This window comes from Patiria miniata, unplaced genomic scaffold (assembly GCF_015706575.1).
Source record: "Patiria miniata isolate m_02_andy unplaced genomic scaffold, ASM1570657v1 HiC_scaffold_24, whole genome shotgun sequence".
Taxonomy (NCBI): Eukaryota; Metazoa; Echinodermata; class Asteroidea; order Valvatida; family Asterinidae; genus Patiria; species Patiria miniata.
The window spans coordinates 1,032,060-1,045,892 of record NW_024037063.1 but is presented as its reverse complement, the minus strand read 5'-3'; the positions used below and the strand labels follow the sequence as shown (position 1 = coordinate 1,045,892).

At 38.8% G+C, this 13,833-nt stretch overlaps 1 protein-coding gene across 1 annotated transcript in view; it reads right to left on the bottom strand.

Moving 5' to 3' along the window:
* Positions 1-13,327, bottom strand: part of LOC119731722 (stress-activated protein kinase JNK-like) — a 30,744-nt gene extending 17,417 nt beyond the window's left edge. The window contains exon 1 of the mRNA XM_038204945.1: positions 12,926-13,327. The gene's annotated coding sequence lies outside the window, so the exon portion shown is untranslated. The remainder of the gene's footprint in view (positions 1-12,925) is intronic.
* Positions 13,328-13,833: the final 506 nt, after the last annotated feature.

Genomic DNA, 13,833 nt, shown 5'->3' with positions numbered 1-13,833 from the left:
TATACCCAGCTCAAGGTTTGCGCCATTTCCACCTGTAAACTATTTCTTGTTAAACCTGGACAGTCGGTCAATGTTTCAAAAGGAAATGCACTTCTCAAAGTACACACATATTAATGCATGGAAGTCAATGTATATTTGTTGTACAAATTGATTAAGTACATTGTAGCACACTGTAGTCCATGGACAATGCTGCTGTTAGTAATTTCTGCATAAATTCTCCTTAGCAACAAATGAAATAATGTACCTGTATGTATGTACCCGTACTTTACATGATGTACAGCCTACATGTGTCCAATTCAGGGCATTGTTACATAGTACAATGTACATACACATGTACATGTATGCTTTCAGGCAATACCATTTTGAGGGTACACCACATGTGGGGTAGACAACAATAGCCAACTTTGCTAAATACAAAAAAAAAGCAGTTTTTATAGTGAGAAATTGATGTTTGCATTTGTACATATGTATACATACCGACTACCGTACATAAATATGAAGATGGAAAATATGACCTTGTTTACACAATTGTCACCGGTACATGTATGCTCTCCTAATGTCAACATCTCTCAAGAAATATCAAAGAAAGAAAAAATACTCCATCCAACACTTATAAAATACGGATGCACTGTACATAAAATCTTTACAATGTAAAACATGGAAAAAAGTGCATACCGGTACATGTATGTGGGTGGATGTTTTGTCACGCAGTTCATACATGTCATAACACACACACATCGAGTTGTGTGCCAATATACACTGATTATATACTGGCACACAACTTGATTGAACAGTTGTGTCTTACACAATATTGCCACTCTGGGAATATTTAAACAAATACAGTTTCCCTTGGCCAAGAACCTAGATTCCCACTCCGACCAACTGGACAGATAATCAAATGCCAGAATTCTCTCTGGCCATGAGGCCTTGAGGAAGGCATCACTGATCACACACACTATGCACAGAGATCCTGACTCACTATTGTTGTGAATCACTCATATTTTTTCCCCTTCTATTTTCTGCTTTACAGTGACCCATCCAACCGATGGATCGATATAATCTCATCTGACATGAATGGCTGAAAGATTGGAAGCCTATTCTGTGAACCTCAATGCATTGTACCGACCGATGTAAGAACCCTTTACAATTTGTTTTGTTAAAAGAAATCTGCTATGAAACACACGTGTTGTGTATAACGTGTTTCGAAAAATGATGCCTTGTGGAGACCCGGGCATAATACGGAACAAAAGATTGTAAAGGTCTCCACAAGGCAATTTCTAAAGGTGAATACCGGTAGGCCTCCACATGGTTTTCACAAAATAGATGAATTTTACTCAAAAAGTAAGTCTGAAATCCGTGGCCTCTTAAATTCACAAATGATGCACGCATGCAGTTCCTGACCAGCACTTGAGTGATCTGCAACTATCTCACAGAGTTTAGGCTGGTGCATGTGAAACTTGATAGCCGGGTTTCAAATACTCGAATATTTGATCGAATTCAAGTTTAAAATCCCGAATACTTAATTATTCAAGCATACATTATCTTAACTGTGTGCACAGATTGATACAGCACAGCACCCCTTTAAATTGCTCACTAGAAGGCAGAAAATTACGGGTTCGTGTCTTGACAATCAACCAAGTCCCAACAAGACTCGGTTCGTCTTGAGTCTGGGTGTGTGTTTGGCATACTGCAAATTGCTGGAAGTGTTTTTATTTCTCTCGAAAGGTCATTCAGTCAGAACAGTAGAAAGATTTTTTTCCCCCCTTGCTGCCGGTGTGATGTTAAACTGCGACACGATTTAATAACGGAGGGAATTCTATTATGGAAATATCGGTCGGGGCAAATCGGCTCCCGCTGAAGGGGGTGGATTGGATTAGGTCCGGCTTACACCAGACAAAAACACCAGGCGTTAATTGGATACTTTGTAGGGTTTTACACGGACAGAGGCTAATGTACGTTGGACAGGATATGAATTGCTTGATCATCATGATCATTAGTAAATGACTTCGTCCCTGCAAAACGAAAAAAGTACTCATGCATATTCTTTATTTATTTATTTATTTCACACCCAACAGCTCAACAGAAGATTTAAAACTAAAAAAGGACTGGCTAAAAATATCGATGCTACATGTAGGATTGGTGTTAGAAATGGCATGTACCGGTACATGTTGATGTGTACATGTACGGCTGCAGAAACACAAATTTGTACCTTTTGCTCAATTCCTTTTTCATGTCGTTTATAAAATATGAGATGATTTTCTTGTGTCACTGACTGCAGGCCAAGGTCTACTTCTGTTTCTCAGAATAAGTACACATATGCCGTAAAGTGCCATTAATTTTTCGTGTTATGGATATTAGCCCATTAGCACAAGGTTGTATTAATTGTAATTCACTACATTGTAATCCTTGATGAACCCATAAAACAATAGAGTGCAGTATGGGGTAATAAGAAGTAAGGCCGAGTGAAAAAAAACCTGAAGTTTCTCATTCTGCCTTTTTGAAGAAAAAAAATGAAGGACGCGGGATTCTATATTTTTTTCCCTAGATGGCGGATATTCCAAGATGGGGGATGGAATCTTCAATTTTCTCAACTATTTTGCTGATATAAACTTGTGTCCAATGGAGCCACAACCCTTTCTTTCTGTATGTATGTTGCTACAAATTTGTTGGAAACAAATAAAAAGACAATATATACATGTTCAAAATATATTGCAAATATGTATGAATTTATAAAATAAAATAAAAAAAGACGAGAAACTGATTTTTTTTTTTAAATGGCCTAACAGGCAGGGCACTTTGGGGTGGTACAGGGTCTAAAGGGTTAAACTATTTCCCATGCATTTTTCACCAGCAACCTGAAAAATCTGATAATATCCTGCAGTAACTGAAAAAATATTGAATCCAAAAGTATCCAACACTAACACTTTTTTTTCACTGTACTGAGAGTAACAGAATCAAACAAAACATGTGCCCACTGTTGAATAATTTTGGATCTTGTTGGGTTCAGCAATACTGCCAAGACATAGTGTTTCAACACTACAAACTGACAAAACATGTTCAGATGTTATCATGTACACGTGTAGATCTACATTGTAAAAAAAGGTTGTGTTGCTGGTTTATAGCTCCATGCACGTGTACTATGCCAAAGTCCATTGTAGTATGTAAATTTACGAGGAAACTAGAAGGAAATGGGTGAAAAAAAGGAAGGGATTGGCGCCACTCAGACAGAACAAGTATCGTACATAAATGCATACACGTGTACATGTATAGGATTTAATCAATAAATTTAGCACAAGTCATGCATTAATTGTATTTGTGAAAAAAAATGTACAAGCATGAACAGTGTCGTGACACAGGCATGCAACTGGGAATTTAGAAAAAAAACGAGGAAATTCTAAAACACACAAGGAAATCGGCGGATCCGGGGAAAAGTTGCATGCCTGATTACACTGAAAAACAGGTGAATAAATTGTTGACACATGTACATATGTAAACATGTATAGTTGTTGCTGTCAATTGTGTAATTTATGTCTACAAAAATACCACAACAGTTCTAATCTGTAATCAGTTGGAATGATCATAAAAATTGTGGTCCCGTTTGCATTATTTATGTAGCTAGCCAATTGGCCCTACATACAATGTACATGTATGTACATGTTCATTATGCACATGTACAATGTACTGTACATTTGTATGCAGTATGGGCAACGCGTGCATATTTGTGGTTGGCAATGAGCCTGGCCTTTTGATCAGTTTCCTCCAATATATCACTGCAATGAGATGGGTCCACATTGCGAGACAGTCCCTGCCTTGTGCAGTGCACTGTCTGCAAATTACAATGCACATATGCGCACCATGTATTCATAAACATGTATTCATGTACATATGTAAATCACAGCTGCATTCGTCAAGAAAAAGATGTCAGGCCTTTCAAGCTTAAAAGCTGCATGACTATTCAGTATCTTGCCAAATTACAAGTACATGTACATGTACATGGTGTACATGTACAAGCGTACATGTACATCATGTACATGTACATTGTACATGTAGTCATGGAGCTAGGTAGTTTACTGTGAAGGCTTTGTCCAAATTGGGAATTTTGTGCCTACACTTTGATTTCAGCACTTCACACGTAGTGCTAAATAGCCATAGACGACATGCTTTTTGTACACGTACATGTACGCATTTGTAATACTACGTAGGAAATGACATCACGCTTTGTTTACATGTGCGCTTTCCTATGGGCTCCAGGTGGGGACGCCGGCCAATCATCTCCACCTGGCTCCCATAGGAAAGCGCACATGTGTAAACAGAGCGTGACGTCATTACGTCTTAGGTCTATTGTAAGCCACTGCGAAATCAGAAATGTCTGGGATCTCCTTTTACGGGACAAAATGTCTAAAATCTCAACATAATTTATTGGTACACTGCACAAGTACATGTACCGGTACACATGTATCTCTGAAATTCAACAAACCATTTTTGGAATTTTAGACATTTTATCCCAACAAAGAAAGATGTACTTTTGGGGTTCCAGTGCGCATTTATTTAAGGCCCAGTAGCAAGACCACAGTGCCCAGCATGATGCCATATGGCCCTATTTCTAAGAATTTCAATTTGTGTCCGTACACTATATAAGTACAATGCAGAGTGTATTGTTGTCTGCTATGATGTGGTTCACCTGTTCTGTAAACACATGGGGACAAATGGTACTCCAGGCAATGTGAAGATTTCCAGGGTACAAGAATGTGTCTGTGGGCATGTACATGTACATGTACCATACATGTACAATGTAAGCATGTAGTGCATACTAATGCACGTACATGTACATGTACATGTAGGTATACATGTACATGTACATGGAGAGACAGACATGAATAGTTAATTGGTTATCTGAAAATTTATTTGAAAGCTGGTAACAGCTTGGAATGACAGGATCAGAATGTCAATTGTATGCATTGTTTAATTAGCTGAATTGCTTTAAATACAATGTTTACTATGTAAGCTAAGAATTATTACCCATAAATTGGCAAATAAAAAAATCCTTCCAAAACATGCTGTCAATACAAAGCTTCAAAGATTGGGGGGGGGGGGAATTAGAAGTTCCAGTAATTTTCTTTGTGTACAAAAAAAACCTGTACTGTATGTACATGTTATCATTAAATTGAAAAAATGAATCTAAATGACATTCATATTTTGAAAACCAGAACATTCCTTTAAAGAATTCTTACATCAATTTTAAGAATGAATGGATTATAAAAAAAAGGGGCTAAAATATTAGACAAATTCCTCCAATCCCAACAATCCTGAATTCTTTAATTTTAATAAAGATATTTTACACATTGTAGAGAGTCTAAAATACATGTAGGCCCATACAATACATGTGCATCATTGCACAAATGGTGGCTTAGCGTGCATGGGTCATCTTCATAATGTCAAGTGGTAAAAAGCCCATCTAAAGCAAGGGGCTCCAATGCTGCATCAAGACACATGACAGCAGTAATGCCTGCATACTAAGCATGGACAGTTGTCACACACGTGTATAAAAAAAAAAAAACCAATGGATGTTTTATGCATGATTATTAAGTTACTGTGGACGATTGCCCTGCGTATAATGGTGTGGGCCAGAGGGGGTTTTGTACACCATGCACGGTATAGATTCGGCCCGCGTACATGGGCTGTGATCATGGTAATGAGCACAACTGAAGCGGTTGATTTGGAGCACGCATGCCCTTTCAGACCTGTGAAAACTTCCTCTTATAACAAACCATGCCGTAGCACTAGAACGTGTAATGTGTACATTTGTGTACACTTAAAATATTTTCAATGCATACATGTACATGATGTATACGGTTATACGGTAACCACACAATGTACCAATAATATACAAATGCTTTGTACATGTTCCTTTTTCTATGGGTCTGAAATCTGTCAACACATATAAATATGTACATTGTACATGTACATGTACCATGCACACATGTACCGTAGGTTTCCACTTTGAACCTACATGTACATATATATATATGTTTGCACTATCAAGTACAAATTGTCAATCTCATTATCTAGTACCTGTGTGAACATTATTTATTTTAAATGTCACCAAATACTTGCAACGGTGCAACCTTCAAATTATTTGTGGGTAAAACAGTACATACCGGTACATTAGGCCAAAACAAATTATAGTTCTGCTTCCGGTTTCCCTACCTACATGTACCTTATTATGACAGCCCCTACCCTAATTTTTTTATGGGAAAAATGAGGAAAAAACACCAAAAACCATCAATTTCTACCTTTTACCATTGACTACACGCAGACGCCTCCATATGATTGTACACAAAAAAAATTGGCAAAATAAAAAAAATTCCCTACCTACCTACCCTATTTTCGAATGCCATGTAATCGAAAGCTGAACTATTTTTTTTTTTTGGCCTTACGGTATGAACATGTATTTAAATAGCAGTATAAATTACAACTCTTTGTATAATTTATGATATCTTCAAAAAGATAATAATTAGGCCTACATCATCACTGGTGTACAGTGTACACATGTATGTTCATTGAAAATACTTTAAAAGAACAATTCACTGTATCATTGACATACGGGGTTTTTTTTGACAAAAATCAAAACAAGTGATGTAATATTTGTTGCATACATGTGCAATTACTCATTTTCTGTTTTGATGAATCATTGCGATTGTTACAATTACAAAGCTTGGGTTGGCCCATTACAATGCAAACATGTATACATACATGTACTGTACATGTACATAATGTTAATTTAACACACTGTACTACAAATGTACACATTGTACTACAAATGTACACACTGTACTACCAATGAGTAGATGCATTATTTATGGCATGCATGTCTTTTTTTTTTTCATTCAGAGCATCCTGGCCAAGTGATGATTGCTTGCCTTGGCCCATCGTCAGCCAACCATCAATTACAATGATTACAAAACTCCCCAGTCAGTACTAAACACGCTCGGCCAGCTACACAATGTAGGATGCTAGTCTAGCATTCAGGATGCAACGCGATCTAGGCAATTCATTCCCACACGTGAAGCACATCGGACAGGTCTGTCGCACGGAAACCTTGGGCCTTACATTGGCGCCGTTAGCTAGCGACACAAATTTAACGTGGCCACAAGAAGTCTGTTTCTGATGAATTGAGAGACAAAGTGGAAATATAGGCGTTATGAATGCAATTTCCTTCAGTTTTTTGCCTTGAAAATCAAGTGAAATCTCTTCGAATCTAGTATTGTATAAAACGCAATAAGTGTCTTTAACCCTATCCCCCTAGGCTCTTTTGGCTGGGAACCATTCTCAATCCTGCAAAATCCTCCAATTGCCACGATTTTAAAAATTGGATTCTGCCTCAATCCCCTAAAATCATCCCTTATTTCTTGAATGTGTTCAGTGTAGGGGTGACCATTGCCTCAATCCTTTAGAATCCTCCAACAATCGCTGTTAAATGGGTTGAGACAGTGCCAATGACATTCACAAGCAGTGCGGATGATATCCAGTACAAGGCATGGTTTTTAATGCATGACTGAACATGAACAATGCTGGGTACATGTACAGCCTACAAACTTAACACAACGCATCCTCTAAAATCAACACTTTTTTGCCATTCAGTCTCAATCCTCCAAAATCCTCCAAAACCAATCCTCCAAAAGAGGATTTTTTTAGGATTGAGGAATGTTAGGGTTCATGCAATACAACAAATGCATAACATGTCTTTCTTCCTGTGACACAGCATACAAAAATGGTTTTGACAGAAGTACACGCGTGGGAATCCTAAATAAATTGTGAACACAATTACTCTGGACCCTTCCTGCAATTGCACACAAGCATGCCAAAATTTGTAATAAATTACATGTATATATGGTATAAACACAAAAATAAGTTCAAGTGTACACGTATGTACCATACATGTAGGTACTTAGAATCTACTGTAATTAGCAATGTGCGTACATATGTAGCCTAGCAACGAGCAATAAACCTCCATGCAATATATAAAAAAAATCATAACATCATTAATTGACCGTACATAACAGCGTTGTGGTTATTGCACCACCAACACAAAGAATTTTGACTGCCACTATCACATTGAGACTGCATAGACGGATCCAGGCACGTGATCATGGTACACTCATGAGGCCCCCTTCAATGGAGAAACCAGTGTGTATGCTATTGCATAGAAACACCCCTCCCCCCCCCCCCCCCCCCCACCCCTCCGTCCATGACAGATTGTCTGAACAATAGAAAGCACGATGCAAATTTGACCTGATACTGAAACCAACCCGACCTGAAACCGACTTCGGTTAACTTTGGATCGGGTCGGTTTCGGTTTTGCATTTGCGATTTTCGGGTCAGGTTGGGTCGGTTAAGCCATCTTGTGAAAATCTGAAAGAAACCGAACAAAAATGAAACAGTTTGGAAATTCATGTGGGACAATATTTTTGCAGTCCCTGTGCCCAATACGACGACCGTCAACTCACCGCGCGATTGTGCGTGTGCTTTGCAGTCTATCATGCACATTCTATAACGTTTAGACCCACCAGTATGTCACGTTAGGAGTGTTCACCATACCTTTTCTGTATGTTTCTTTACTGAGACAACAGTTTTCAAAACAAAATCAGGCCACGTGGTTAAGTTCAGGCACAAAAAGCGGACACAGTGTTCATGAAATATACAAATGTAGGACGATTTGCCCAAGCCAGATATTCGGTTTTCTTCGGTCGTTTCGTTTCAGGTTGGTTTGGATTGGTTTTTCCCTTAATTTTCGTTGGGGAATTCAGATCGGTTTCGGTTCAGATTCAGTTTATAAATTATATACACACAACATTAATTGATAGTGTGCCCGGGATTGGTTAAAACCGTAAAATGTTGGCCATCTGCAGCTTTGATAAGCATTTAAAATTCTGTCTAATATGCTAACTCAGGTTTTACATACCAATCTCTTGACGACATGAAGTCATGAACATGTTAATTTAGATATAAGAACCCACGCACCTTATTCACATTCAATATTCACGAATCCAGCTTGATTTATCGTCCAAAAAGCCAGCCGATCCCAAAACCAGAATTTGGATCTTGAAGCTCAAATTGTAGCAGATGACAGTCCACACCACTAGTCAATGGTTCTTCAGCGGTTTAACTATTTGTCCAGTTTCCCCAGGATAGAGAAACTTGCGCTGGATATGTTGTGTCACGTACATTAACCGCAAGACATGTTAAAGAACTACCGGTAAGAAGTACCTTGGAGGAAGGTAGTACAGTACAGTCCGAAGACGTCAGTACAGTCGGAAGACGTCAGGAGTTACAATTACAAATGTAACTTTTGATAATACTTTCGTGCACTGGCCCGTTCTGAAATGCACGATACTCCTAAAACCCCAGGTCCTTTTAAACCAAAGTTTTGGCCCCCTGTGAAATTGGGGGACAGGACATGTGACCGAGTATGGGACTCTCGGTGTCCCCTCCGAGGGGCGCGGGCACACACCCCTTTGGTCTACAGCTGTTTTGAGGCCACGGCCTCGCTTAACAAGTTCCACCCAAACGGCTTTGGCTGAGGCCTTCCGAGTGCTATTCCATCCTAATTAGATTAGCCGAGAGGAAATTATTGTAAGCTGGGGAAGGGGGGTGGGGGAAAACGTGGGGGGAGAGGGAGCTCACGGATGTGGTTTATGACAAGGGCAAATCTGTGCATGTTCGAGGAAGACATTCTCGCAATGCAGTGGTTTGCAAATGGAATTTGACACTTGGCGATTGTCTCGTTGGAACTACAGGTAGTTCTTCGACTCATAAGTCAAGAGAAGAATTTCACGGCAACTTTATAGAAATTTATATTTCAAATCCTGAGGTCCTCTCTTCTTATTTTTAGAACCACCTGACATGTTATTTGTAAATCTGCTCAAATTGAACCTGATGAAGTACTACATGTACATCATACATTTAGTATGAAAGCTTACACATTCTTAACATAAAAACGGATAAAACTGTTGCATCCTCCTTACTGACTGCCTTGACTTGAAATATTTTATGTACAAATACAGAACTTATAGGGCCTAACGTTTCGATCCTTAGAAGGACCTTTCTCAAAGTCTTGAAGTACTCACTCTGATTTGTTTTTTTATTGCTTTTCTTTGTACAGAGTGTGTTAAATGCATGAATCCTCATAGGCGGCAGAGGTCTATTACTGAACCAACTTTTACAAGTACATGTGCATACATGTGCATGTAACTATACCGGTACATGTTTTTCACACAACTGTCATTTTGCAAAGCCTTCAACAAGTAAATCCCTTACACAACGCTCATCACCCCCCCCCCCTCCCCCTCCCCCTCCCCCTCCCCAAATCAAGCTGACCCGTTTTCACCAGAGCTGGGGCATTAGTGGGGAGTTAGGTTTTTGAAGCAGCTCCAATAAATCCCAAATCCCTAACCGAGACAATTTAATTTATACCTGGAGTCTGGGACCACTGAGCTAGGAAGCGACATCAAGCCAAACCGGACGGGCGGCGGCCCAACACATTGTAATCTGGCTTAACCCGCCCGTTTGACCTTTTTCTTGTGTTTACGTCAGTGCCATGTGACCCACAAAAACACAACAGTTCAAGTTAACTCTCTCTGCACTGTAACCTAATGGCAAGCAACAGATTCATACATTTGCATTATGTTTTGCACTTTTTGTCAATACCAGGTACATTGTCTTTTAATTTTTTTCCAACAAAATTGTATTTATAAATCAGAGATGCCACAGGGTCTGCTTGAAAAACGGAATTGGGTCTGCTTGAAAAAAAACGGAACGGCTGCTTCAAAAACCGAACTTTTTTGTGTGTGAAAAAGCCACTCCGTGTCCGACACAAAGTCCCCGTTGTCATTTTATCTTGTAGCCAAGCCAAGTTCTGCTTAGCACACAACATGCCCGCACGCGGTGAAGCACGCGCGAGGCGCCCTTGTATACTGCGTGCAAGTACATGTACGTTGGCCGCTTGTACATGTATCGCATGCAGGCTCGGCAACAACATACACAAAGACTGTTTTTAAGACTACTTCAACGAACAACGTTGTGCCATGCGTGCGCCTAAATGTACTAAATCGAGGTAAAAATCAACGCATTTCCACAGTTTTTCTTCTCTTTTTCTGGTTAATTTGACGGCCGGAAAAACCGGAATTTTGTGACATTTTTTTTAAAAACCGGAATTCCGGTTAAAACCGGAAAAGTGGCATCTCTGATAAATGTACTAGAAAGTGTAATGGCTCCATTGGACACAATTTTCTATCAGCAAAATTGTCAAGAAAATTGACAAATCCATCTGCCATTTTGGAAAATCCACCATCTTTGAAAATCCACCATGTAGCAAAATCCAGTCCTACTAAACTGCGTCAACAAGCGCCAACGGTCGTCAACAAGCATCAACAAATATTGTATAAGTTTTGGAACATCACAAGACGTTTTTTATGGTAGAAATAGTGACAAAGGACACATTCAGCATATAAAATAAAGTTAAAATTATTTAAAAACTTGGTTTTTTTTAACGCGAAATGTAAGACGAGTTTGTAGAGTTTGGGGTGGCCGCCGTTTTGTTTACGTGAAGCTAGCCGTACTACGCATGCGTGAAGTGTACAGAGCCATACTACGCATGCGTGCAGTGAACAGCGCCGTCCAAACAAGATGGCGGCCAACACTAATCGACAAACTCGTCGTACATTTCGCGTTCATAAAACAAGTTTTTGAATAATTTTACATTTAATTGATATGCAGTAGATGTTCCTTATTGCTTTTTCTACCATTTAAAGCTACTTTTAATGTTCAAAAGTATATACAAAATATGTTGATGCTTGTTGACGACCGTTGATGTTTGTTGACGGTTGTTGACGGTTGTTGACGCAGTTTAGTCGGACCCGCAAAATCCACCATCTTGGGTTAGGGACTGTACATGAACCGGCATGCATCGATCCCTGCGTCAGTCACGCAACAGTGATCAACAACATCGCTCTTCGGGTTTATGCTGATCAGAATATTAATAGGGGACGATTTTCACATGTTATTGATCGTCATCATAAGTTTCATACATCTGTCAATCACGTAAAAAAAAAAGTGGGGAAGAAAATCGCTTATTTTTAAGCCGAAACAGTCCATCTCGAAATGGGACTCGACTTCCGACTGATTTTTCACATATTACCAGAAGGCTCTAGCTTTTTAGGGTCATTCTAAAAAAATGGACAGAACGATAATTATATTACATTTGTTTGTAATTAGCAAATAACGTCAAATTTCAATACAAAAGTTGCACGCGATTGGTACTTTAAAGCGATAGTTTCGGCATGGCGGGACAGGTAGACTTGAAATGAAGTCAATAATTTAATTATCGAAGTTGATTTAGTTAAATAAATCTTAAACCTTGTCCTTAGCAACAATCAGTCTTAAACTTAAACAGTGTTGAAACCACACCTCTCCCCCTTCAAAAACAGATAGCTCCATGATTAGACATAGGCCCTAATTATTGCATTGTTAATCATGCAATATTTACGTACACTGTACATACACCATCTGACATCTGATGACAATCTGAAAGTACATGTAGGCCTATGTGTTATTGTTAAACATTTATAATTAACATTACAATTACACTTTACAGCAATATTCTTGTGTCGTTCTCTTTCATCGTGTTCATATGAATCGTTAATGATTTTAAAATTATTGTAAACTGAACCATAAAATTCTAAAAATCAAATGATGTGGGTGATTGATCATCATGCATGCCAGCCTTGCCTTTGTCATGTTTTTCAATGTCAACTCACCATGCTATGGGTTTTGTACATCATTATTGAGCAATGAACATGAATGAAAACACAATTTTGATCCGCCACAGAATTAAAATATTTTCAGAATAAACAAACGATCAACTCACCTTTTGTCTATGTCTCAAAAGTGTGATAACGGCTACCTGAACTGAGACATACTTCTGATTTTTCTATCTGAACAAAATACCCCAAAAAATGCTAATCCTGACGTCACCGGCTAAAAAAAGACGATGGACCAGAACTGCACCGATGACGAACGGACGAGGTTTGGCAACTGTGCGTTCTGCTCGCGATTGGGATCAAATCTATCTCCAAATCTAAACGGAATTTTCGGCTTGTGGTGGTGTCAACATTTAGATATTATCCATGAATTTGAAAATTTAGAACATCTTCTCCAATCGCGGTAATTTCCCGACTGTGATCGCGTGACATTTGTAGTGATCGCCCGTATTGAAAAATCCCAGCAAATGCTAATGAATGGAAATCGTCCGGCGTAGTGACGTCAGCGATTTGTGCGCACCAAATTAATAAACTTTTTCAGTCATTCCTTCAGTGAAAAAAGCGAATTTGTATAAATTTCAAGAAATCCAAAATTTTTTTTTTACAGTAACTTCATCAGAGCGTGTAACGTAAATAAAATAGTTCGTCCATTTATTTGAATGGGCCATCGTTGTACGAAATCGTTTGGAGAATAGTTGTTTTCAAAATGTACTACTAGAGTGACTGAATGCTACTCTACTGCTAAAGAAATGATGCCCAAAAGAGGGCGCTATTGTTCACCCGCACATCGATGGTTGAACAAAACTTGTGAAAAGGGTGTGGTCGATGTTAATACGGCATGATGATAAAAGAATTTCATCCCGCTCCATATTTCGTATAATTTACAACTTTCCATGGACATAACAATTTAAAAACGTGTACTTGATTTAAGCATTTTATTTTTTTTTCAATTATACAATGAAATACTCGAGCCTGACGACCAAGGAGGCGGACATGAATATTAGTGTCCTTATTT